This window comes from Palaemon carinicauda, chromosome 5 (assembly GCF_036898095.1).
Source record: "Palaemon carinicauda isolate YSFRI2023 chromosome 5, ASM3689809v2, whole genome shotgun sequence".
Lineage (NCBI taxonomy): Eukaryota > Metazoa > Arthropoda > Malacostraca > Decapoda > Palaemonidae > Palaemon > Palaemon carinicauda.
This window is the reverse complement of record NC_090729.1, coordinates 135843376-135869612: the sequence shown is the minus strand read 5'-3', so window position 1 is coordinate 135869612 and position 26237 is coordinate 135843376. Positions and strand designations below refer to the sequence as shown.

The window sequence follows — 26237 nt, the reverse complement described above, 5'->3', positions numbered from 1 at the left end:
TATGTATTACAGACCCAATGTAATGGGTCTTCATTATTATGGTTCAGTCAAACAGTTTCGTCGGTAAATATATGATACTTTTATTTCCAGCCAAATACATGAACCATATATTTTTCCTACTTACTATCTTGTGTTTTGTGCATTTATGACCATCATTATTGAGACAAACCACCCGTTCATAAAGACAACTATGGGGGACCCCATCTGGTTTGTGTGGGGAAATGTCATAAACGAGTTATTTACAGCAATAATAATGGTGAGAAATGCAAAGCACAAGATACCCAGTTGGAAAAATATATGGTTCATGTAAGTGGCTGAAAACAGCCCAAAACGTGATTATTTATCACTTTTGGGATTTGTAAAAGGATACAGAATCTAACAAACCCACCTAACCTAACCTAATAGTTCCCAAGTTACAACCTTAGGCGTGGGGCAAGCGCCCCGGTCCCCCCTTCCTAGGTCGTTTCATGTTAAGATTTAGTTTGTCATTCATGTATCCCAGGTACTTATCTAATTTAGAGCAATGTAATTTGTGCTCAAGTGTTGGATTCTATCAAACTTTTTATTTCTCCCAATTACTTAAAGATGTTACATTGCAGTCTGCTTCAAGCTAAGGTTATGGTTTAGTCCATTTGAGGAAGAGTTTGGGGTACAGTTTTGAGAAACACAGGCAAAACTGTCTTTAATATATCTAAATACTGTAGGTACACTGTGCATTATATATTTTTTCCGTTCTGTCCTTTATGAAATCCTATAAGTCAATTCATTTATTTTTTCTGGAAAAAACATTGTGGTAACCTTCCCCAGGCTGCTTTGTTTTTATAATAGTGCTTATTTTCCTTACTCATATAGCCATAGTCCAACTGATTCATAGTACAATATCAAGAGTCCCATAGCAGCATTGGTTGAGGTGAAAAAAAACTCCATGATATTAATTTTTGTTCCGACACGTACAAACTCTAAGCTATTTATAGGATTTTCTTTCGGTGAAGCTGGAAGACTAGCCATTGAGTCTTTAAAGTGAGGTGCCAGTTCCTCAAACTGTTAGTTAGTCTGCAGTGGATACCAACCTGCATTACTTATGTCCAAACTGCAGGAGACCCCACTGCGACCAGGACAACACCTGCAATGAGTGTAGGGAGTGGACTGCCTTCCAGTGGGAGAGATTTAGGCATAGGCACAAGAAGTACAAAAGGGACTCTTCTCCTTTGTGGTCCACCTAGAGAGGGAAGAAGCCTCTTCGGACTTCTTCCTTAACCCTGCTTGCTTGACGCCTTATGAGGGACGATCAAGTAGAAGAGTAGACCAACTAATTCCAGGCAACCTCAAGGTTAGTTGCTGCCTCCCCTAGGGAGGCAACATCACCCCTGCCCTTGGGAGAGTCCATTTCTTTATCTGACCTTTTACAGGTTTGGTCGTCGCTGGGTATCACTGGCTCTCCTTTCAGGGCTGTTCTAGTAGACCTCCTTCAAGGGGGGACCCAGAGGAATCCTTCTCCTGCGTCCTCTGTGGTAGAAGTCCTTCAGGTACCGTAGTCCCTTATGTGCACCCAAACATTGACCCACGTCCCCTCTTGGTTTTCAGTGTTTTTTTTCCAAGAGATCAACGATCTTCTCGCCCATCTCCTACTCGTGAACGTTACACGACGGCCCGTACTTGTCATCTCGTGACCGACACTCACCAGCTCGTGATTATCTCTCGCCCTTCAGGAACTTTGAGCTACTCTCACGAGTACTCATCAGCTACTCACTAGCGCATTACTTGCCATCGCGTCACTCACCAACTCGCCGCTTGCTAGCTCATCGCTTGTCATCTCGACCTGCTACCAGATGTTCCCCCTCTAGAGGACGCTCACTTCAGTGCTCTCCAGCAGGACACTCACCTTTTTGCCGTTCACCGGCTTTTCGATCTTCTCATAGATCGCCTCCTCGCCTAGCATGCGAAGGCTTCGCTCGTCTACTTGCCGATCACCAACGCATACTTGTCTGTGTGACTCTTTTGAAATTTTAGGTGTGATTCTTGACAGCAAATTTACTTTTGAGAAGCACATTAGGTCTGTCTCTCCTTTAATTGCACAAAAAATTGGCTTATTGAGAAATTCTTTTAAATTTTTGGTGATCAATCTATTCTGAAGAAGTGTTTTAATTCTTTCATTCTACCTTGTTATGAGGATTGTTCTCCTGTCTGGTCTTCAGCTTCTGAATCTAATATTACAGTAATTTGTTGGATGTGAACTTACAGTCTTATTTCTGATCTAGATATTAATCTCTGGCACCACCATGCAATTAGTTCGTTATGCATGTTGCATAAGATTATTCATACTTCTGACCATCCTTTACATTCAGATCTTAGCAGACAGGTACCACCCTGTTCGTAATACTAGGTATGCAGTTAATTCTAATAGTCAGGCCTTCTCCATCATGAGGCTCAATACTAGACAGTATTCTAGAAGTTTTATTCTTTATTCCAGCTATGACCAAGTTGTGGAATGATCTTCCTAATCGGGTAGTTGAATTGTTAGAACTTCAAAAGTTCAAACTTGCAGCAAATGTTTTCATGTTGAGTAGGCTGACTTGAGTTTGTTTTTATAGTTTATATATGAAATATCTGTTTTAATGTCGTTACTGTTATTGAAATATTTTAATTTTTTATTACTTTTCATTTAGTTTATTTATTTCCTTATTTCCTTTTCTCAATTGGCTATTTGTTCCGTAACCGAAATACAAACCACGCTATTTACATTGGGTTTACCTTTTAGCGCAGCTGAAATGACGAGCCAATAGTTTTAACGAGGGTTAATTACCCCCGCGCTAGTTAGCGGGGGGTAGGGGAAGGGTAGCTTGCTACCCCTCCCCCCCCACACACCGGTGACTTGCTTCACTTCACTTTTGGCTCGGCGGTGATCAGACGTGTCTGTTCATCGTCCTCGTGACAGCCTTTAATTTTTCTGCTTTTTCTTTCTACAGCGTGTGTGTTGGTTGGAAGTTGACCTTCATTATTATTATTTTACAATGCGTACATGCCCTGGTGTTGCCGGTCGTCCTTGTGGGACCTTTATGTCGGACGTAGCTACGGACCCTCACACCCTTTGCCCTCAATGTTGGGGCCGACGGTGTGACCAGGAGAACATGTGCCGTGAGTGCAGGGAGTGGTCTGCCTCCCAGTGGGAGAGGTTTGGCCGCCGGTGTAAGAAGAAATCCAGGAGAGACCGTTCTCCTTCGGGGTTTGCCTTGAAGGAGGAAGGTTCTTGGGATTCTTCTTCCGCCGCCCAAACCTCCTCCGAAGCTCCCCCTCGTCCGGCTCCTAAGGAGAGTCGGCCGAGTGGTAGGGCAGGCCCTAGTTCTGTTTCCCGACCTTGGGTGGGGGGAGAGGGCGTCGCCTCCCATAGCGAGGCGGTTCCCCCTCCTCCTCCGGGGGAGGTTATTGATAATGCTTTAACTAATGATGATCTTTTGCAGATTTGGTCTTCCCAGGGGCTTAAGGGCTTGCCCTCCAGGGTCGCCTTTATTGACCTTGTCTCGTTGGGGGCCGCTGTTAAGCAGTCGCCGGCGGTAGCAGAAGTAGACCCTCTGTCTATCGTCGACGTCGTGGTGGCAGAGGCCTCCGATGTGGCTGGGCAATCCTCCGCAGGTGCTGTTGAGGATGATGGTGCTGAGGGGTCTCCTCCCCCTTCCGTACATCCTTCGAAGGGGGAAGTGAGTCCTTCGGTCTCTGCTGCTGCTCAGCTTCCTTCTAAGGGAAGTGCTTTGACTGAGACTCCCCTTCGGAGGACCGATGGTCCTGATGATCTTCCCCGAGGCCGCCTCCGCCGTAAGGCTCACCGTCCGCTACGTCGCAAGGGCCTCCCTTCCCCTTACAAGGGGGTTAAGAGGCGCCTTTTTGGATCTTCTTCCTCCGAAGGGGACTCTCCTCGTCAGCCTCAACCTACAGCTCCGTCTCCCTTGGACCTCTCTGCAGACCGTTCACCAACTCCTGCCAGATCTTCACCTTCTGGAGAACTCGTCACCCGACGGGCAACGGTCCCTTCGGGGCAAAGGGATTCTTCCCTTCCACGAGCAGTGCTAGCGCACAGGCGCTCTCCTGCTCGTCAGCGCTCTCCTGATCATCAGCGCTCTCCTGCTCGTTGGCGCTCTCCTGATGTTCGCCCTCCTTGCCAGCGCTCTCCTGCTCGTCAGCTCTCTTCTGAGCGTCAGCGCTCATTTGAGGATCATCGCCCTGTGGTCTCTGACCATCCTACAGTTCCTGTTGAGCTCCCTGCTCGCCATCAGTCTTCTGATCCTGTGGCTACGCAACATCGTTCAGCGTGTGTCAAAAGCACATGTTCGCCAACGCGCCAGCGATCTTCCTGTTCCTGCTCGTGAACGCACCGCGCCACCTGTCCCTTCACAGGATCTCACGCGTCGACCTCCTGCTCGCCAGCGATCACCTACGCGCCAGTGATCACCTGCTCGCCAGCGCGCACAGACGATTTTAGTATCGCCTATTCGCCAGCGTTCTCCCACGCGTCAACGATCGCCTACGCGCCAGCGTTCACCTGCTCGTCAGCGCGCACAGGCGATTTTGGTATCGCCTATTCACCAGCATTCTACGCGTCAGCGATCACCTATTTCTCGGCGATCTCCGGACCGCCCGCGTATGTTGCAGCCTGCGCGCCAACGTTCTCCAATGCTTCGTCAGCCGGAGGTTCTGAAGGGACATGGTTCGCCAGCTACTAGCTCGCCATCGCGCGATCGCTCACCGGCGCATGCTGCTCGCTATCGCTCGCCAATGCGTCACCATGCCACAACGCGCCATCGGCTACCTGCGCGTCAGCGCTCACCAGCTCATCACCGATCACCTGTTGATCCACATCGCCAGCGGTCTTCCTCACCCACGCGGCAGCGCGTTTCCTCGCCATCACGCCAACGCTTGCGTTCGCCGCCTCGGACACGCGATCATTCACCTGCTCACCCTCGCGCCCACTCGCCCGCGCGACCATCGCGGCAAATTCCGCAGCCGGTGGTAGCAGCAGGAACGCGTGTTCCTAAACAACGCCCGGGATCGCCTCCACCCAAACACAGGTTGGTAGTGCAGGACAAGGATACTACTGAGGAGAGGTTAGTACATCATTCTTCCCCACCTTCTTTTCAGGCAGGTACTGTGGTGTCCACTCCAAAGGATCGCCCGATCCCTTTCCCTTTAGCGAGGATTTCGGACTCTGTGTCCTTGGAGCAACAGACTTGGTTTGGTCCTCTGGCACGGGCGTTAGTGAGGGTTATGAAACCAGCACTCGCCGACCAGAGTAACAAACCAACGGCTGTCTCTCCTACGCTGAAGAGAAAGAGAGGAGTGGACTTCGTGGTGACTTCCCCCAGGGCGAAGTTGGTTCCCAAGAGGTCGGTCGCGAAGGCCCCTTCTCCTGCTCGAGTGCTTTCTCCTTCTCCCGTGGACGAGGCCTTTCCGTCCTCAGGTGAGTCCAGTGAGGCGGTAGTCTTCCCCTCGGCACCAAGGGGGGAGACTTCGCTTCATGGAGGGGAATCATCTCGTGAGGAAGGGGCCCCTCGAATCTCTTTGTTGGGATCCTGTATCCCTCCCAGGAGGGAATCCAAGGACTCCAAGACCGTCCCGAAATCCTCGTCAAGGATTCGCCAGGAACCCACGACTACCCGGGGGAATGTCCACGTTTCACCCCAGGAAGAGATCCCTGGGGCAGGAGACTTAGCTGCCAGCCGGCAGGGAGGAGAACAGCAGGAATCCGAACATGCCTTCTGGCAGGTCCTAAGCCCGATAAGGCAACTTAACGGGCTTATGGATCCAGTCATCGCCCCCCGTGAAGGCAAAGACACGATCTTGGAGTGTTTGACGTTCGGAAGGCCCCGAAGTCCAGTGCGGCTCTGCCCTGGTCTCGGGGTCTGAAGAGTGCCAGAGCTAGGGCCAACGCTCAGCTCGCGCTTCTTGCCTCCTCCAGTCGTTCCACTGTCGGGAACAAGCTCATCCCTCCTCCTCGTCTTCAGCAGAGGAGGTATTTCGAGATTCTGGGTGAGCCCAACCTCGCTCTTCCTCTCCATCACTCTGTGGAGGAGCTGGCGAAGGGAGTTCCCCTTGAGAAGCTCTCTGCCCGGCAGGTGTCGTTCTCGGCGGCAGAGATCCTTAGCCACGAGAAGGTCGCTAAGTGTGCCATGCAGGCCACTTCGTGGCTGGACTTTTGGCTAGGATCTCTGGGCATCCTATTGCGATCGGAGGACTTGTCTAAGGAGACCAATAGGAAGGCCCTGGAGACCTTCTTGCTCTCGTGCACCCGCTCCATCGAGTTTGTTCCGTAACCGAAATACAAACCACGCTATTTACAAAGGGTTTACTTTTAGCGCAGCTGAAATGACGAGCCAATAGTTTTTAACGAGGGTTAATTACCCCCGCGCTAGTTAGCGGGGGGTGGGGAAGGGTAGCTTGCTACCCCTCCCCCCTCCACACACCGGTGACTTGCTTCACTTCACTTTTGGCTCGGCGGTGATCAGACGTGTCTGTTCATCGCCTTCGTGACAGCCTTTAATTTTCTTCTTTTTCTTTTCAGCTTGTGTGATTGGTTGGAAGTTGACCTTCAGTTATTTTCTTTTATTTAATATGCGGACATGCCCTGGAGTTGCCGGCCGTCCTTGTGGGACTTTCATGTCGGACGTGATTACGGATCCTCACACCCTCTGCCCTCAATGTCGGGGCCGACGGTGCGACCAGGATAACATGTGCCGTGAGTGCAGGGAGTGGTCTGCCTCCCAGTGGGAGAGGTTTGGCCGTCGGCGTAAGAAGAAGTCCAAGAGAGACCGTTCTCCTCCGGGGTTAGCCTTGAAGGAGGAAGGTTCTCGGGACTCTTCTTCCGCCGCCCAAACCTCCTCCGAAGCTCCCCCTCGTCCGCCTCCTAAGGAGAGTCGTCCGAGTGGGAGCGCAGGCCCTTGTTCTGTTTCCCTACCTTCGGTGGGGGGAGAGGGCGTCGCCTCCCATAGCGAGGCGGTTCCCCCTCCTCCTCCGGGGGAGGTTATTGATAATAATACTTTATCCAGTGATGATCTGTTGCAGATTTGGTCGTCCCTGGGGCTTAAGGGCTTGCCCTCCAGGGTCGCTCTTATTGACCTTGTCTCGTTGGGGGCCGCTGTTAAACAGTCGCCGGTGGTAGCGGAGGTAGATCCTCTGTCTATTGTCGACGTCGTGGTGACAGAGGCCTCTGACGTGGCTGGGCCTTCCGACGCAGGTGCTGTTGCTGGTGATGGTGCTCTAGGCTCTCCTCCTCCTTCCGTGCATCCTTCGAAGGGGGAAGTGAGTCCTTCGGTCTCGACTGCTGCCCAGCTTCCTTCTGAGGGAAGTGTTTTGAAGGAGACTCCCCTTCGGAGGACCGATGGTCCCGACGATCTCCCCCGAGGCCGCCTCCGCCGTAAGGCTCACCGCCCTCTACGCCACAAGGGCCTCCCTTCCCCTTACAGGGGGACTAAGAGGCGCCTTTTTGGGTCTTCGTCCTCCGGGGGGGACTCTCCTCGTCAGCCTCAACCGACTGCTCCGCCCTCCTTGAACCTCTCTGCGGACCGCTCTCCATCTCCTGCCGGATCTTCGCCTTCTGGAGAACTCGTCACCCGACGGGCAACGGTCCCTTCGGGGCTAAGGGATTCTTCCCTTACGCGAGCAGGGCCAGCGCACAAGCGCTCTCCTGCTCGCCAGCGATCTCCTGCTCGTCGACGATCTCCTGCTCGCCAAGACTCTCCTGCTCGCCGACGCTCACCTGCTCGTCGGCTCTCTCCTGAGGTTCGCCCCCCTCGCCAGCGCTCTCCTGCTCGTCAGCTCTCTTCCGAGCGTCAGCGCTCATTTGAGGACCATCGCCCTGCGGTCTCTGACCACCCTTTAGTTCCTGCTGAACTCCCTGCTCACCATCCACCTGGTCCTGTGGCTACGCAACATCGTGCTGCGCGTGTGTCAGAAACACATGTTCGCCAACGCGCCAGCGATCTTCCCGTTCCTGCTCGTGAACCTATCCTCTCACAGGACACGCGTCGACCTTCTGCTCGCCAGCGATCACCAGCTCGCCAGCGATCACCAGCTCGCCAGCGATCACCAGTTCGCCAGCGATCACCTTCACATGCTGCCCGCCATCGCACGAACCTGCATGATCGCCCGCTTACGCATGCTGCTCCTCATCGCAATACCCTGAACGATCGCCCTCCTGCGGATGCTGATCACCATCGCACAACCCTGCACGATCGCCCGCTTACGCATGCTGCTCGCCATCGCACAACCCTGCACGATCGCCCGCTTTCGCATGCTGCTCCTCATCGCAATACCCTGAACGATCGCCCTCCTGCGGATGCTGATCACCATCGCACCCTTTCACGCGATCATTCACCTGCGCATGCTGCTCGCCATCGCACAACCCTGCACGATCGCCCGCTTACGCATGCTGCTCCTCATCGCACAACCCTGAACGATCGCCTTCCTGCGGATGCTGATCACCATCGCACCCTTTCACGCGATCATTCACCTGCGCATGCTGCTCGCCATCGCACAACCCTGAACGATCGCCCGCTTACGCATGCTGCTCCTCATCGCGCAACCCTGAACGACCGCCCTCTTGCGCGCAATCATTCACCTTCACATGCTGCTCGCCATCGCTTACCATCACGTGATCATTATCGCCAGCGATCTTCTTCACCTACGCGGCAGCACGATCCCTCGCCGTCGCGCCATCGCTTGCGTTCGTCGCCTCGGACACGTGTTCATTTACCTGCCCACCCTCACGCCCACTCGCCTGCGCGCCCGCGTGATCGCTCGCCTGCGCGCCCGCGCGATCGCTCGCCTGCGCGCCCGCGCGACCGCTCGCCCGCGCGACCGCTCGCCTGTGCGCCCGCGCGATCACCCGCGCAACCATTCGCCTTTGCGCGACCGTTCACCCTCGCGCGACCATAGTTCGCGGCGAATTCCACAGCCGGTGGTAGCAGCAGGGACGCGTGCTCCTAGACGGCACTCGGGATCACCTCCATCCAAGCACAGGTTGGTATTGCAGGACGAGGACAGGTCATTACAGCATTCTTCCCCACCTTCTTTTCAGGCAGGTACCGTCGTGTCCACTCCAAAGGATCGCCCGATCCCTTTCACCTTAGCGAGGATTTCGGACTCTGTGTCCTTTGAGCAGCAGACTTGGTTTGGTCCGCTGGCACGGGCGTTAGTGAGGGTTATGAAACCAGCACTCGCCGGCCAGGGTAACAAACCAGCGGCTGTCTCTCCTACGCTGAAGAGAAAGAGAGGAGTGGACTTCGTGGTGACTTCCCCCAGGGCGAAGTTGGTTCCCAAGAGGTCGGTCTCGAGGGTCCCCTCTCCTGCACGAGTAGTCTCTCCTTCTCCCGTGGACGAGGCCTTTCCGTCCTCAGGTGAGTCCAGTGGACCGGTAGTCTTCCCCCCGGCACCAGGGGGGGAGACTTCGCTTCAGGCAGGAGAATCGTCTCGTGAGGAAGGGGCCCCTCGAACCTCGTTGTTGGGATCCTGTATCCCTCCTAGGAGGGAGCCCAAGGATTCCAAGACCATCCCTAAATCCTCTGCAAGGATTCGACAGGAACCCATGACTACCCAGGGGAATGTCCACGTATCACCCCAGGAAGAGATTCCTGGGGCAGGAGACTTAGCTGCCAGCCCGCAGGGAGGAGAACAGCAAGAGTCCGAACATGCCTTCTGGCAGGTCCTAAGCCTGATAAGGCAACTTAACAGTCTTACGGATCCAGTCATCCCCCCCCATGAAGGCAAAGACACAATTCTGGATGAAGTGTTCGACGTTCGGAAGGCCCCTAAGACCAGTGCAGCTCTGCCCTGGTCTCGGGGGCTGAAGAGTGCCAGAGCTAGGGCCAATGCTCAGCTCGCACTTCTTGCCTCCTCCAGTCGTTCCACTGCCGGGAACAAACTCATCCCTCCTCCTCGCCTTCAGCAGAGGAGGTATTTCGAGATCCTGGGTGAGCACAACCTCGCTCTTCCGCTCCATCACTCTGTGGAGGAGCTGGCGAAGGGAGTTCCCTTGGAGAAACTCTCTGCCCGGCAGGTGTCGTTCTCGGCGGCAGAGATCCTTAACCACGAGAAGGTCGCTAAGTGTGCCATGCAGGCCACTTCGTGGCTGGACTTCTGGTTAGGATCTCTGGGCATCCTATTGCGATCTGAGGACTTGTCCAAGGAGACCAATAGGAAGGCCCTAGAGACCTTCTTGCTCTCGGGCACCCGCTCCATCGAGTTCTTGGCGCACCAGGTTACCACCCTGTGGGCCAACTCGGTGTTGAAGCGTCGCGATGCTGTGTCCGAGAGATTCCATCCGAAGGTCCCCGCCGTAGATGTGTGTAGGCTCCGACATGCCTCCCTCCTGGGGGAGAGCCTGTTTGAGCCTCAAGACTTGGAGCGAACGGCTGAGAGGTGGAGGAAATCCAGCACGGACTCCCTCCTCCACAGGGCCCTTACAACTCGGCCCTATAAGCCTCCAGCCCCGCCACAACAGCAGCAACAGCCTCGTAAGGCTCCAAAACAGGCACCGGCAGCTAAGAAAGTGGTGTCTAAGCCCCAGCCCTTTCCAGCCAAGGTCAAGAGGGGTGGTAAGTCCTCCAGGGGAGGCAAGACTTCTAGGGGTGGCGGCCGCGGCCGCAAGCCCTAGGGGTGGCAGTCCCCCTGCGTGTCCACCTGTGGGGGGATGCCTTCAGCGTTGCGTCCGCAGGTGGCAACATCTCGGGGCCGATGCTTGGACGATCTCGGTGATCGGCCAAGGTTATCGCGTCCCGTTCACGTCATCTCAACCTCCCCTGACAGCGAATCCAGTGTCGTTGAGCTCCTATGCCATGGGATCGGCAAAGGGGCTGGCCCTTCAGGCCGAAGTCAAGACCATGTTCGAGAAGGGTGCTCTCCAGGAGGTCGTGGACGGCTCTCCAGGCTTCTTCAGTCGACTCTTTCTTGTGAAGAAGGCTACTGGAGACTGGAGACCCGTCATCGATCTCTCGGCTCTGAACAGGTTTGTCAAACAAACCCGGTTCAGCATGGAGACAGCAGACACAGTCAGACTTGCGGTGAGACCACAAGACTTCATGTGTACACTGGATCTAAAGGATGCGTACTTCCAGATCCCAATCCATCCGTCTTCCAGGAAGTACCTGAGATTCTGCCTAGACAACAAGATCTACCAGTTCAAGGTGCTGTGTTTCGGTCTCTCCACAGCTCCTCAGGTGTTCACCAGAGTGTTCACCCTGATTTCGACTTGGGCGCACAGGAACGGCATTCGTCTCCTTCGTTACCTAGACGATTGGCTGATCCTAGCAGACTCGGAGTCGACCCTTCTTCGACACCGAGACAGGCTTCTAGATCTTTGCCAGGATCTGGGGATCGTGGTAAACCTCGAGAAGTCCTCTCTGCAGCCGTCCCAACGACTGGTTTATCTAGGCATGCTAATAGACACCAATCTCCACAAAGCCTTTCCATCAGACGACCGGATAGCAAGGCTGAGGAGGGTGGCGGAACCTTTCCTCAGGCGAAAAGAACTCCCCGCCCAATCGTGGTTGCGTCTCTTGGGCCACCTATCCTCCCTGGCCCGTCTGGTTCCAAACAGCCGCCTCAGGATGAGATCCCTTCAATGGTGGCTCAAGTCCCGGTGGAATCAAGGATCCGATTCCCCGGACACTCTGATCCCAATGGGGTCTCTGGAACAGACGGACTTGCGGTGGTGGCTGGCCGACGAGAACCTGCGAAAGGGAGTGAGTCTTCTCGTCCTTCCCCCGGAATTGACTCTGTTTTCGGACGCGTCAAAAGAAGGGTGGGGGGCGCACGTTCTGAACCAGAGGGCCTCAGGCCTTTGGTCAGAATCAGAAAAGTGCCTACACATCAACCTGCTAGAATTGAAGGCCGTCTTTCTGGCCCTTCAACAGTTCCAACGGTTCCTGGCGGGTCACTCCGTGGTGGTGATGAGCGACAACACCACGGTAGTGGCTTATATCAACAAGCAGGGAGGCACTTTTTCGCAACAGCGATCCCATCTTGCAGTAGAGACTCTGAGGTGGACCGAAACCCACTCGATAACACTATCAGCTCGCTTCATTCCTGGCAAGAGGAATGTGCTCGCCGACAGTCTGAGCAGGGCTTCGCAGATAGTGAGTACCGAGTGGTCTTTGGATCCTCAGATAGCCAACAAAGTCCTGACTTTGTGGGGTTCCCCGACGGTGGACTTGTTCGCGACAGCCTTGAACTTCAAGCTGCCCCTGTACTGCTCACCAGTCCCGGACCCCAAGGCACTCTGGCAAGATGCTTTCCAGCAACGGTGGGACAACATCGACGTGTACGCCTTCCCACCATTCTGTCTGATGAGAAGGGTGCTCAACAGGACCAGACTATCGGTCAACTGTTCCATGACTCTAGTAGCTCCGCTATGGCATCACGCGGAATGGTTTCCGGACCTTCTGCAACTCCTGACGGAACTCCCAAGGGAGCTTCCTCCACGACACGAGCTTCTCAGACAACCCCACTCCGGTGTCCCTCACAGGGCCGTAGCCTCGCTTCGGCTTCACGCCTGGAGACTATCCAGCGTCTCCTCGCGGAGAGAGGCTTTTCGCAACAGGTTGCGGAGAGAATGTCTCGGCACCTGCGAAGGTCCTCTGAGGGAGTCTACCAAGCGAAGTGGAGAGTCTTTTGTGGTTGGTGTCGTGGAAGGGGTATCTCTCCACTCGATGCCACTATTCCAGCAATAGCGGACTTCCTTGTGTATCTGCGAGAAGAAATGCGCCTTTCTGTCTCGGCAGTGAAAGGCTATCGCTCAGCCTTAAGCTTGGCCTTCAGATTGAAGGGCGTGGATATTTCTTCATCGCTAGAACTCTCTTTACTCATACGTAGCTATGAGCTTACCTGCCCCCAGTCGGAAGTGAGACCCCCTCCTTGGAACGTGGTTCGAGTTCTCAGGTCTCTCAAGAGACCTCCCTTCGAGCCATTACGCCAGGCCTCCGATCGCCACCTGTCTTGGAAGACGGCTTTCCTACTCGCCTTGGCCTCGGCCAAGCGAGTTAGTGAACTTCATGGTCTCTCGTACGACATCGCCCATTCAAGGGGATGGGGGGAGGTAACGTTCAGGTTCGTCCCTGAGTTTGTGGCCAAGACTCAGAATCCTGGAGTGCCGGATCCTCGGTTCGACTCTTTCAGGATCGCGAGTCTCCGTTCTGTAACAAACGACCCAGACCAGCTGCTACTATGCCCAGTGAGGTGTCTGAGGTACTACTTGAAGAGAACGGCTGCAGTCCGTCCTCATGTGCGAGCTTTGTTTGTGAGCACAGGCAGGACAAAGAGGAGGGTCACAAGGAACACCATCTCTGCTTGGATTCGAAGGGTTATCCACCATGCCCTGAATCCTGACCCTCCTCCGTCACGTCGCCCTCGGGCCCACGATGTCAGGGGTATTGCTACATCCCTGGCCTTCAAGAGAAACTTCTCTGTGACGCAGGTACTTCAAGCGGGGGTCTGGAAGCGTCAAACGACCTTCACAGCCCACTACCTGCAAGACGTGACCCACAGGAGCCTCGATACGTTCTCTATCGGCCCTGTGGTGGCTGCACAACAGCTGGTCTAACCTCAGGCTCCTTTTTGGACAAGTAGCAGTAGGTTGAGGGCGTTGTTACCCGGTCTTAGTCTGTGTGAATGAAAGAGTATGTCTGACCCTTACTTCTTTCTTCATTCTCCCCTCTCTTGGGGAAGCAGCATCCTGGTCCTCGCATAGCTGACCTCGACCTCTGCAGGTAACCCATGCTTCTTTGTGCTCCTAGTATTAAGCTTAATACTGTTGCGTCTCCCATACCCTGACGAGGTGGTATGGGGAACGTCCTATCCTAGAATTCCTATCTGAAGGTCTCAAGGTCAACTTCATAGGACGAGTCACACTCTCCTCCTCACACTACTTATGTAGGCCACTCGTTCCTAGCGATGCTAGGAACCTGTGAGGTACAGGGGCTCCCTCTCTCTAGTGCTGCTCACTAAGGGATTGAGCCCCCGGGCAAGCCGAAGTCAGTAAGGCTGGGGACTTTCCACCCTTCCTAAGGGGTAAGTCACCCTTTGTAAATAGCGTGGTTTGTATTTCGGTTACGGAACAAATGACAAATTCGAAGATAATTTGTATTTTTCCTAACCATACAAACCTTAGCTATTTACACATATGTGCCCGCCATCCCTGACCCCCAAGTCAAGTCCTACCTCTAAGTGAAGTGAAGCAAGTCACCGGTGTGTGGAGGGGGGAGGGGTAGCAAGCTACCCTTCCCCACCCCCCGCTAACTAGCGCGGGGGTAATTAACCCTCGTTAAAAACTATTGGCTCGTCATTTCAGCTGCGCTAAAAGTAAACCCTTTGTAAATAGCTAAGGTTTGTATGGTTAGGAAAAATACAAATTATCTTCGAATTTGTCATTTTTGGCGCACCAGGTTACCACCCTGTGGGCCAACTCGGTGTTGAAGCGTCGCGATGCTGTGTCCGAGAGATTCCATCCGAAGGTCCCCGCTGTGTATGTGTGCAGGCTCCGACATGCTTCCCTTCTGGGGGAGAACCTGTTTGAGCCTCAAGACATGGAGCGAACGGCTGAGAGGTGGAGGAAATCCAGCACGGACTCCCTCCTCCATAGGGCCCTTACAACTCGGCCCTATAAGCCTCCAGCCCCGCCACAATAGCAGCAACAGCCTCGTAAGGCTCCAAAGCAGGCACCGGCAGTTAAGAAGGTGGTGTCTAAGCCCCAGCCCTTTCCAGCCAAGGTCAAGAGGGGCGGTAAGTCCTCCATGGGAGGCAAGACTCCTAGGGGTGGCGGCCGCGGCCGCAAGCCCTAGGGGTGGCAGTCCCCCTGCGTGTCCACCTGTGGGGGGATGCCTTCAGCGTTGCGTCCGCAGGTGGCAGCAAGACGGGGCCGATGCTTGGACGGTCTCGGTGATCGGCCAAGGCTATCGCGTCCCGTTCACAACATCTCAACCTCCCCTGACAGCGAATCCAGTGTCGTTGAGCTCCTATGCCACGGGATCAGCAAAGGGGCTGGCCCTTCAGGCCGAAGTCGAGACCATGCTCGAGAAGGGTGCTCTCCAGGAGGTTGTCGATTGCTCCCCAGGCTTCTTTAGTCGACTCTTTCTTGTAAAGAAGGCTACTGGAGGCTGGAGACCCGTCATCGACCTCTCAGCTCTGAACGGGTTTGTCAAGCAAACCCGGTTCAGCATGGAGACAGCAGACACGGTCAGACTTGCGGTGAGACCACAAGACTTCATGTGCACACTGGATCTAAAGGACGCATACTTCCAGATCCCAATCCATCCGTCTTCCAGGAAGTACCTGAGATTTTGCCTAGACGTCAAGATCTACCAGTTCAAGGTGCTGTGTTTCGGTCTCTCTACAGCTCCTCAGGTGTTCACTAGAGTGTTCACCCTGATTTCATCTTGGGCGCACAGGAACGGCATTCGTCTCCTTCGTTATCTGGAGGATTGGCTGATTCTGGCAGACTCGGAGTCGACCCTTCTTCGGCACCGAGACAGGCTTCTGGATCTTTGCCAGGATCTGGGGATCGTGGTAAACCTCGAGAAGTCCTCTCTGCAGCCGTCCCAATGACTGGTTTATCCAGGCATGCTAATAGACACCAATCTCCACAAAGCCTTTCCATCAGACGACCGGATAGCAAGACGGAGGAGGGTGGCGGAACCCTTCCTCAGGCGAGAAGAACTCCCCGCCCAATCGTGGTTGCGTCTCTTAGGTCACCTATCCTCCCTGGCTCGTCTGGTTCCAAACAGCCGCCTCAGGATGAGATTCCTTCAATGGGTCTCTGGAACAGACGGACCTGCGGTGGTGGCTGGTCGACGAGAACCTGCGGAAGGGAGTGAGTCTTCTCGTCCTCCCCCCGGAATTGACTCTGTTTTCGGACGCGTCAAAAGAAGGGTGGGGGGCGCACGTTCTGAACCAGAGGGCCTCAGGCCTTTGGTCAGAATCAGAAAAGTGCCTACACATCAACCTGCTAGAATTGAAGGCCGTCTTTCTGGCTCTTCAGCAGTTCCAACGGTCCCTGGCGGGTCACTCCGTGGTGGTGATGAGCGACAACACCATGGTAGTGGCTTATATCAACAAGCAGGGAGGCACTTTTTTGCAGCAGCTATCCCATCTTGCAGTAGAGACTCTGAGGTGGACCGAAACCCACTCGATAACACTATCAGCTCGCTTCATTCCTGGCTAGAGGAATGTGCTCGCTGACAGTCTGAGCAGGGCCTCGCAGATAGTGAGTACCGAGTGGTGTTTGGATCCTCAGATAGCCAACAAAGTCCTGACTTTGTGGGGTTCCCCGACTGTGGACTTGTTCGCGACAGCTTTGAACTTCAAGCTGCCCCTGTACTGCTCCCCAGTCCCGGACCCCAAGGCACTCTGGCAAGATGCTTTCCAGCAACGGTGGGACAACATCGACGTGTACGCCTTCCCACCGTTCTGTCTGAGGAGAAGGGTGCTCAACAGGACCAGACTATCGGTCAACTGTTCGATGACTCTGGTAGCTCCGTTATGGCATCACGCGGAATGGTTTCCGGACCTTCTGCAGCTCCTGACGGAGCTCCCGAGGGAGCTTCCTCCACGACATGAGCTTCTCAGACAACCCCACTCCGGCGTCCCTCACAGGGCCGTAGCCTCGCTTCGGCTTCACGCCTGGAGACTATCCAGCGTCTCCTCGCGGAGAGAGGCTTTTCGCAACAGGTTACGGAGAGAATGTCTCGGCACCTGCGAAGGTCCTCTTTGGGAGTCTACCAAGCAAAGTGGAGAGTCTTTTGTGGTTGGTGTCGTGGAAGGGGTATCTCTCCACTCGATGCCACTATTCCAGCAATAGCGGACTTCCTCGTTTATCTGCGGGAAGAAATGCGCCTTTCTGTCTCGGCAGTGAAAGGCTATCGCTCAGCCTTAAGCTTGGCCTTCAGACTGAAGGGCGTGGATATTTCTTCATCGCTAGAACTCTCTTTACTCATACGTAGCTATGAGCTTACCTGCCCCCAGTCGGAAGTGAGACCTCCTCCTTGGAACGTGGTTCGAGTCCTCAGGTCTCTTAAGAGACCTCCCTTCGAGCCATTACGCCAGGCCTCCGATTGCCACCTGTCTTGGAAGACGGCTTTCCTACTCACTTTGGCTTCGGCCAAGCGGGTTAGTGAACTTCATGGTCTCTCGTACGACATCGCCCATTCAAGGGGATGGGGGGAGGTAACGTTCAGGTTCGTCCCTGAGTTTGTTGCCAAGACTCAGAATCCTGGAGTGCGGGATCCTCGGTTCGACTCTTTCAGGATTGCGAGTCTCCGTTCTGTAACAAGCGACCCAGACCAGCTGCTACTATGTCCAGTGAGGTGTCTGAGGCACTACTTGAAGAGAACGGCTGCAGTCCGTCCTCAAGTGCGAGCTTTGTTTGTGAGCACAGGCAGGACTAAGAGGAGGGTCACCAGGAACACCATCTCAGCTTGGATTCGAAGGGTTATCCACCATGCCCTGAATCCTGACCCTCCTCCGTCACGTCGCCCTTGGGCCCACGATGTCAGGGGTATTGCTACATCCCTGGCCTTCAAGAGAAACTTCTCTGTGACGCAGGTACTTCAAGCTGGGGTCTGGAAGCGTCAAACGACCTTCACAGCCCACTACCTGCAAGACGTGACCCACAGGAGCCTCGATACGTTTTCTATTGGCCCTGTGGTGGCTGCACAACAGCTGGTCTAACCTCAGGCTCATTTTTGGACAAGTAGCAGTAGGTTGAGGGCGTTGTTACTCGGTCTTAGTCTGCGTGAATGAAAGAGTATGTCTGACCCTTACTTCTTTCTTCATTCTCCCCTCTCTTGGGGAAGCAGCATCCTGGTCCTCGCATAGCTGACCTCGACCTCTGCAGGTAACCCATGCTTCTTTGTGCTCCTTGTATTAAGCTTAATACTGTTGCGTCTCCCATACCCTGACGAGGTGGTATTGGGAACGTCCTATCCTAGAATTCCTATCTGAAGGTCTCAAGGTCAACTTCATAGGACGAGTCACACTCTCCTCCACACACTGCTTATGTAGGCCACTCGTTCCTAGTGATGCTAGGAACTTGTGAGGTACAGGGGCTCCCTCTCTCTAGTGCTGCTCACTGAGGGAGCGAGCCTCCGGGCAAGCCGAAGTCAGTAAGGCTGGGAACTTTCCACCCTTCCTAAGGGGTAAGTCACCCAATGTAAATAGCGTGGTTTGTATTTCGGTTACGGAACAAGTGACAAATTCGAAGATAATTTGTATTTTTCCTAACCATACAAACCTTAGTTATATACACATATGTGCCCGCCATCCCTGACCCCCAAGTCAAGTCCTACCTCTAAGTGAAGTGAAGCAAGTCACTGGTGTGTGTGTGGGGGGGGGGGTTTAGCAAGCTACCCTTCCCCTACCCCCCGCTAACTAGCGCGGGAGTAATTAACCCTCGTTAAAACTATTGGCTCGTCATTTCAGCTGCGCTAAAAGGTAAACCCAATGTAAATAGCTAAGGTTTGTATGGTTAGGAAAAATACAAATTGTCTTCGAATTTGTCATTTTTCCTTGTTGAAGTCCATGGGCTTATAGCATCCTGCCTGTCCAACTAGGGTTGTAGCTTAGCTAGTAATAATTCTAATGATAATAACATGCCGGCACAAATATCGATAGGAAAGAACTTAGGTTTTTTAGTTAGGAAATATACAATTGTTCCGTAACTAGAATACAAACCACGCTATTTAATAGGGGTATTAATTTCGGCGTTGCTGAAATGACAAGCCATTAATTTTTAACGAGGGTTTACTACCCACACCGCTAGTTAGCGGGGGGTAGGGGAGGGTAGCTTGCTACCCCCCCCCCCCCTCTCACACACCTGTGCTTGAGCTCACTTTGCTCTCAGCTCGGATGGTAGTCGGACGTGTCCGCTCTCATCCTCGCCGTCATGTGGCAGCCATTTAATGCTTTTGTCTTTCTCTTTTTCTAGTTCTGGTTGTGAAGTTGGCCTCTGTGATTATGCGCACCTGCCCTGGGTTTCCCGACCGCCCCTGTGGAACATTCGTGTCGACGGTCGAGACCAATCCTCACGCCCTTTGTCCTTCTTGTAGGGGTCAACGGTGTGATAGCAACAACAGGTGTAGGGAGTGGTCTACCTCCCAGTGGGAAAGGTTTTCGCGACGACGGAAGAAGTCCAAACAGGATATTTCTCCTTCGAAGGTTTCTTTGAAAGGAAAAAAACCCAAGGCCTCTTCTTCCGTTGCCCAAACCTCCTCCGAAGCTCCCACTCGGTCTCTCGAAAAGTCGAGTGGTAGCGTAGACCGATGTACTGTTTACCAAACTCGGGGCTCGAGAGATGACGTTGCTTCCCCTAGCAAAGCAGCTTCACCTCTCCCCCCGGGGAGGATATATCAATAACCCCCCTTTATCAGCTTTGGTCCTCCTTGGGGCTTATGGGTTTGCCCTCCAAGGAGGTTTTGCTTAACTACATCCAATTGGGTGCCGATGTCAAGCATTCGCCGTCACCCACAGAGGTTGATCCTCTGTTCTTGTCTACGTTGTGGTGTCAGAGGTATCCAATGCGGTATCACCCATCACCTCTGCCTCTTCAAACCCTACTGTAGCTGACGGCTTAGTTTCTCCCGTCTCTGTTCAGCCTACGAGGGAGAAACTAAGTCCAACGTCAGTCTCTCCTGCTAGTGTTTCTTCCCCTCGGGGGAGTTCACTTACAGAGACTCCTCTTCGGAGGACTGCAGAAGGTCAGCTCGCTGACCCTACGACCCCCAGAGGGCGCATTCGTCGCAAGGTTCGCCTTCCTCTTCGCCAAAGAGGCCTTCCTTCACCTGCGGTGAGGAAGCGCCTCTTCGGTCTTCGGTTCAACATCTTCGATGCAGTCCCCCGCAGAGGAGCCTCGACAACAATCACCGATCACTGTTCCTGCATTGGTCCTGGACCTTTCTGCAGATCGTTCGCGATCTCCTTCGGTGGAAGGTCGTCCTTTTAAAGGACACGTCGACCTTCCAATAGACCTGCCGTCACCTTTCCTGCATAAACCTAATAAGGTTTCATCTGAGCACGCTAAGGCGTGCCACCCGGATACGTGCTATGCACCAACGAAACTTGACGAACGCGCTCTAGTAGCTTGTCAGGCCCCATCAATAAACCCTAACACAGGGCATCAGGGGCGTATGCGCCAATACGCACATACGTCCCAACAAGAGCACAGCGCCACTACGCGCTATGCACGCCCTCACACACATACGCACCCACGTTCTCTTGCGCGCCAGGCCTTGCCTAAGCCTAAGCCTACGCGCCCACGCCCACCTGTGCGCCAACTCTCACCTGCGTGCCAGCGATCTCTTGCGCGCCAGCGCTCACGTCCAGCAGTTAACTCTCCTGCGCACCAACGATCTACTGATCTGGGCGCTACTGGGAAGTCAACTAAACTGACTTCTCCCACGCACCAGCCTTCTCCTGCACGCATCCGCGAGGATACGCCCGCACTCGCCTATCCTGTCCTACGGATTCGCGCCATCATTCTGTCGCACACCCTCGAGTATCACAGGCTTCAACTGCGCGCCCGCGCGCTAGGGATCTTTCTCCTGAGCACGCACGCCCTACGACTGGTACAGGCACGTGCGAACTCTCGCCCGCGCACTCAACGCCTTGATCCTGCGGGAACGCGTGCGAATACTCTCCCGCATGCACGCCAACAGTCTCCCACACACGCTCCTGTGCACCATCAGTCTCCCGCGCACTCGCAGTCGCGCCAGCAGTTCCTAGCACGCGCACGTGCGCGCCAGCAGTCTCCCGTGCGCGAGTCCCGGTATTCTCCCTCGCGCGAGCACCATTACTCTCCCTCGCGTTAGTGTTGATATCCTCCCGCGCGCGAAACTGCTGAACTACGCATGGCAAGGTCGTCATCGCCTCATTCCCCTCCCCGCAAGTGCATACCACCGCACAATTTTAGGAGAAGGGAAACATCTAGAGGGGTCCAGGACGCGAAATTTTTTTTCCCAAACGATACTGCAATAAGGGGCGGGGCTTTGGGAGCAGAAAACAGATTTAGAGGGTAAACTCCTCTATTACGGAGCCGTTCTCATTTGATGGGTAACTGCTTCATTTACGTTGTGATCTGAAATTCTTATATATAGACAGCTTGACAATAATAATAGTAATAGTAATAATATTTATGATAATGATAATAATAATAATAGTAATAATTAATAATATATAAATAATTATATATATATATATATATATATATATATATATATATATATATATATATATATATATATATATATATATATATATATATATATATATATATAAATACACGCACACGTATATATTATACACACAGACACACACACACACACACACACACACACACATATATATATATATATATATATATATATATATATATATATATATATATATATATATATATATATATATATATATATATATATATATAATGATCTAACATAGAGTGGGAAAATATGCCCTTAATTAAACTTTTAAAACCAAATGATACTATCATTGGTTAATTTTCAAGAGTGTGCTTGTGTTAGCAATGATATCCCTAACAGTTTCATAATCGATTTGTGCCAATAGCCAACCTTTTCAATGCAAATCGTCATCATTGCTTCCATATTCTCCGCAATAAGTGAAGTTTGTGGAATATTTATAATATAGAAAACGAGTGATGTCACTAAACGACTTTTACTAACTGCATAGTTGTGTAACTGCATTCACAAGGATTGCAAATACAGGTATCTATGACTACTTTTTATGATAGAAATAAAAGAAAATAATAATAATAATAAAAATAATAATAATAATAATAATAATATTAAAAACATTATTTTATTGACACAGAAAAACAATTACATCATTCATATATACGTACTGAACATACCACATCATGCACATTACATAATTCATGATAATGAATTATCCATATTAAACTACCACTTAGAAGATTTATTTTGACCAGTTTTCTCATTATTGGCAACACACTGACTTAGGGAGTGAGGAGCTTTTCTTGGTCTCTTTTTTGGCATTATTTGACTTCTGTCTGCTATCGTAGGCTTTTTCAATTCAATGTTGGAAGTGTCTTTGAACTTACGTCCGGAATGAAGACATCTCCTCCCCCCAAGTATAGTTGATCGACGACTAACTGCAGCAGGTTGAACTTTGATTGCTGTTCCCTTTTTTCGACACAATTTACTTTTCTTTGAATTAGGCAAAGCCAATGATGCACCTGTGTACTTCCCAAAGGTTTTCAGGGCACCCGCAAGAGCAGAATTTGTTTTTATACAGTTGAACTGTTTTATATATATTTCAACTGGCTCAGTCAATTCATCGGGGTTTTTTCTCAGCATTTCTATGAGATATGTGGTACAATTTTGAACTGCAGCTTCCAGTGAAGCAAGTTTATCAGCACTAGCATTGGTGGTGTCGTCCTTCTCAACATCAAGATGATTGTCGCTCCCTTCATTGGACTGATTTTGCTGTAGTTTCTGAGCATTCAGAGATTCAGAAGGAAAACTACTGCTACTTTCCATCGGTTCAACAGACGACTCTGTGGATTTTAATGCATCGCCACCGTTGTTCATGTACTCTGCTGTCACATCTATTGGCATTCCAGCAATAGGCAGGGGTGTGAACCATCCTGGACGAACATTCTTTTGTCCAGTAGCAAGGAAAAGTAAGTGTTCACGTTGGTGTGGATCCCTCAGGGGAAGAAAATTTAGTGATGATTCACCAAAATGTTTTACAATAGCATACTGGTGCTTGCATGGGGCACCATTCCTCCCAGCCACGCATGTGCAAGTCGATATTGAAGTATCAACATAGTATAATATGTCATGTTTTGATTGGCTTTTCACTTCATAACTGTGGGCACCAATCTTCGTGATACTATCTTTTTGGATTGATGATCCTCCTGGGAGAAATCTCTTGGAAATAGTGACATCCACACGCCCATTGGCAAGGTCTGTCAGACGACGTTCATAATAAGATGGTAGTCGTGTGACCAAGAAGTCCAGTAATTGCACAATATTGTATGCACGGACACGTTCAAAAATTTGATCTTTGAGAATCCTCATGGCTGCTTCTGCATAATTGTTAGTATTGTTCCCACGGACAAATAAGTCATGCCGGTAACACACAGCCCATGCCTGACGACGGTCATATAGTTTCTTGCAGTGGGCCAAATAGTTTGGGTACAGGCATGCTATGCTATTAGCCTGTAGCTCAGCATAAGCCTCCTCAAGAGCTTGAATACTATCGGCAAATGTCATTTTCTTCACAAGTAAAAGCAACTGAGGACGATGATCCTTTCTGATATTGTTCTTCCCTTCCCACAGGAACCTCCAAACTGCCTGAAGCAAGTGAAAAACACAGAGAATCAATGTTGCCTCAGGAAAGACATTATGAAGACTCTGCCTTTCTGCCTCACTGTCATCAGACAAGAACACCAAAGGTCCAGTCGAACCTCGACCAAAAAATGCATCTTTCGGTATAATCTCTAGATAAAGCTTTAAAGCATGAGTTATGCAATCCCGTGACTCAGATGTGACAATGAGACAACCAAGAGGCAAGCCGCCTGCTGCACTGTGGGTCAACATCATGAAGATTCGACAATCGTATCTATCCATACCTCCTGATGCATCGATAAACACAAGTTCCCTACTGTAGTCATGATACTGGTGCACACGTTTCATTAGTGGTGTACAAAGAGCAATTGCAATCTTGCCATCTATGTCTTTTATTTTACCACAAACCTCTCCTTGCTCACTATTGTAACTTGCTATGGCTGATTCCAAATCTTGCTGCATCTTCTGCCCACTTGCAGCACCATAGGCTTTGTCAAATATCTTCCTGTACAGTCTGAAATAGATTAGGAGTATTTATTAGCAAATCAGATAAAAATAACATGTAATTTTTTTTTCATTTTACTTTACACTTTTTTTTTACAGTATACCCTTACACACCTAAATTGAAATAACTGAACTTCAAATAAAAAAAACTGGATTTTAATTCAAAATAACTGAACTTCAGTTTTTAACAACTTTATTATCAATGCACAGATGACTAAGGTCTTCAATCTTCTGTGTATTAATCTTACCTGTGACAAAACTGTATATCAGGACAATTGGCACGATCTGCAGCTTCATAAACGTAATCGTTCTCATGCTGTAGTTGCATATCCAATTTATGTGTATTCAGTGCAGATGCAGGAGAATGGCCTTTGGCATATAGCTTTGTAAAGATCTCAATGGTCTTCTCACTAACGTCTCGATGCTTAAGGGTATCTGCACTATTGATCAAATGGTTATGAATGTGTTTGATCTTGACCACAGTTGGATAAGTCGGCAGGTGAAGGTCTTTATTTTTGGCTCTAAAATGGACAAGTCATAGATTTCAATTAAATGAAAAACTAAAGCAATATGTCTAAAAATTTTGTTTTAATCAAAATTAAGTACATTACTTTTCATACTGGATATAAATGATATATGTTTTTTTTTCCTAAAAGCAAGGTCGTTGTATATGCAGCTGATGCTACACTCCCTGCCTCAATTCTATCTCCTAAATGTAGATCTGAGGTTGCTGAATCCCTTAATAGAGATCTAGCCAAAATTAGTGCATGGTACAAATTATTGGGCATGAAGTTGAACTTTAACAATACTCAAAGTATGATTGTAAGTAGGTCAAGGAGAATTGGGTCCTCGACATCAAGATCTCAGCATTGATAATGTTTCTTTTAACTCTATACAGCTCATTTAAAATTTTAGGTGTGATTCATGATTGAAAATTTGCCTTCGAGAAACATTCTGTTTCTTCAATTACACAAAAATTTGGCCTACCGAGAAAGTCTTTTAAGATGTTTGGTAGCAATTGGTAGAAATGTTCTAATTCTTTCATTCTACGTTGTTTCTCTTGTCTGGTTTTCAACTGCTGAATCTCAGCTTACTTTCTTGAACAAAAACTTGCTATCTATTAGATTTCTTATTCTTGATCTGGTTATTTATCTTTGGCATCGCCGTTCAATTAGTTTTTTCTGTATGTTGCATAAAATTTTTCATAATTCTGGCCATCCTTTGTAATGAAATCTTCTTATACTTTACCATGCTGTTCGTAATACTTGGCATGCAGTTAGTTCTAATAGTCAGGCCTTCTCCATCATGAGGTTCAATACTACACAGTATTTTAAAGTTTTATTTCAGCTGTGACAAGAGTCTCTCTCATAGGTTATATATGACATTTCTATTTTAACTTTCACCCTGATCGTTAGATATGTTATATTCTGTATTTATTAATACTCCTAAAATGTATTTATTTCCTTTCCTCACCGTGTTATTTATTTTTCCTTGTTGGAGCCCTTGGGTTTACAATAGCCTGCTTTTCCAATTAAGATTGTATTTTAGCTGGTAATAATAATAATATTTGCACTATGTACCCTTATCAGGGTGACTATTCCAGGTATCCACTAATCTATTACCAAACCAGTTTTACCTGTCTCTTCTAAAACAAAATTTCCAATTCACATCCGTTGCCTCTAGTTCATTCTTGACAAGTTATTTCTAAAAATATGCTTATACCGCCCTTGAACCATTTGGATACCTAATTGATGTCCCCTCGATTTCGACATCTTTCCAATGAGTCAATGTAAAGTCTCTTTAATCAACTCTCATATGAAATATTCCTTTTATTACTAATTTTTATTGTTGTCATTCTTTTTACTCTCTCGAAAAAGTCAACACCCATCTTTAAGTAAGGTGATTAAACGATACTAGAAGGGTTTCCCCAATGTTATCATATTCCTGATCTTTAGTAATTGAATGAGAATTCTGGTTATTTGGGATATTACCTGATTGGACTTTCGAAGATCTAACATGACCACACCTGACATATTCTACCTGGGTAACTCTGAGTTGACCTGGGGTAATCTGACCTAACGTCTTATAACTGGGTTATCCTACTACACAGGTGCATGGGTGATCTCTACCCAAGCCTCCCTATAGACGAATTAGTAAAACTTACCTACTGAATTTTCCAGGTATCCTTTTAACAGTCAGATTAAGGTTTGCTGGACAATTTGTGTTCTTAGATGAAGTTTTCTGATTGGCTGTCAATGAACGTGGTAATGTCTTGTGCTGACATCGATAAAAGATTTTGAAAAGGTTGGCCAAACCACTGATAGGTTTTGTTGCTGCTACACGAAGAGTTATCATACTGATCTGTTGGTAGTGGTT

At 50.4% G+C, this 26237-nt stretch overlaps 1 protein-coding gene across 1 annotated transcript in view; it reads left to right on the top strand.

The window, feature by feature from the left end:
- The window catches only part of GCS1 (mannosyl-oligosaccharide glucosidase), a 68873-nt gene that overhangs the window by 451 nt on the left and 42185 nt on the right, over positions 1 to 26237 (top strand). The gene's annotated exons all lie outside the window — the stretch shown is intronic.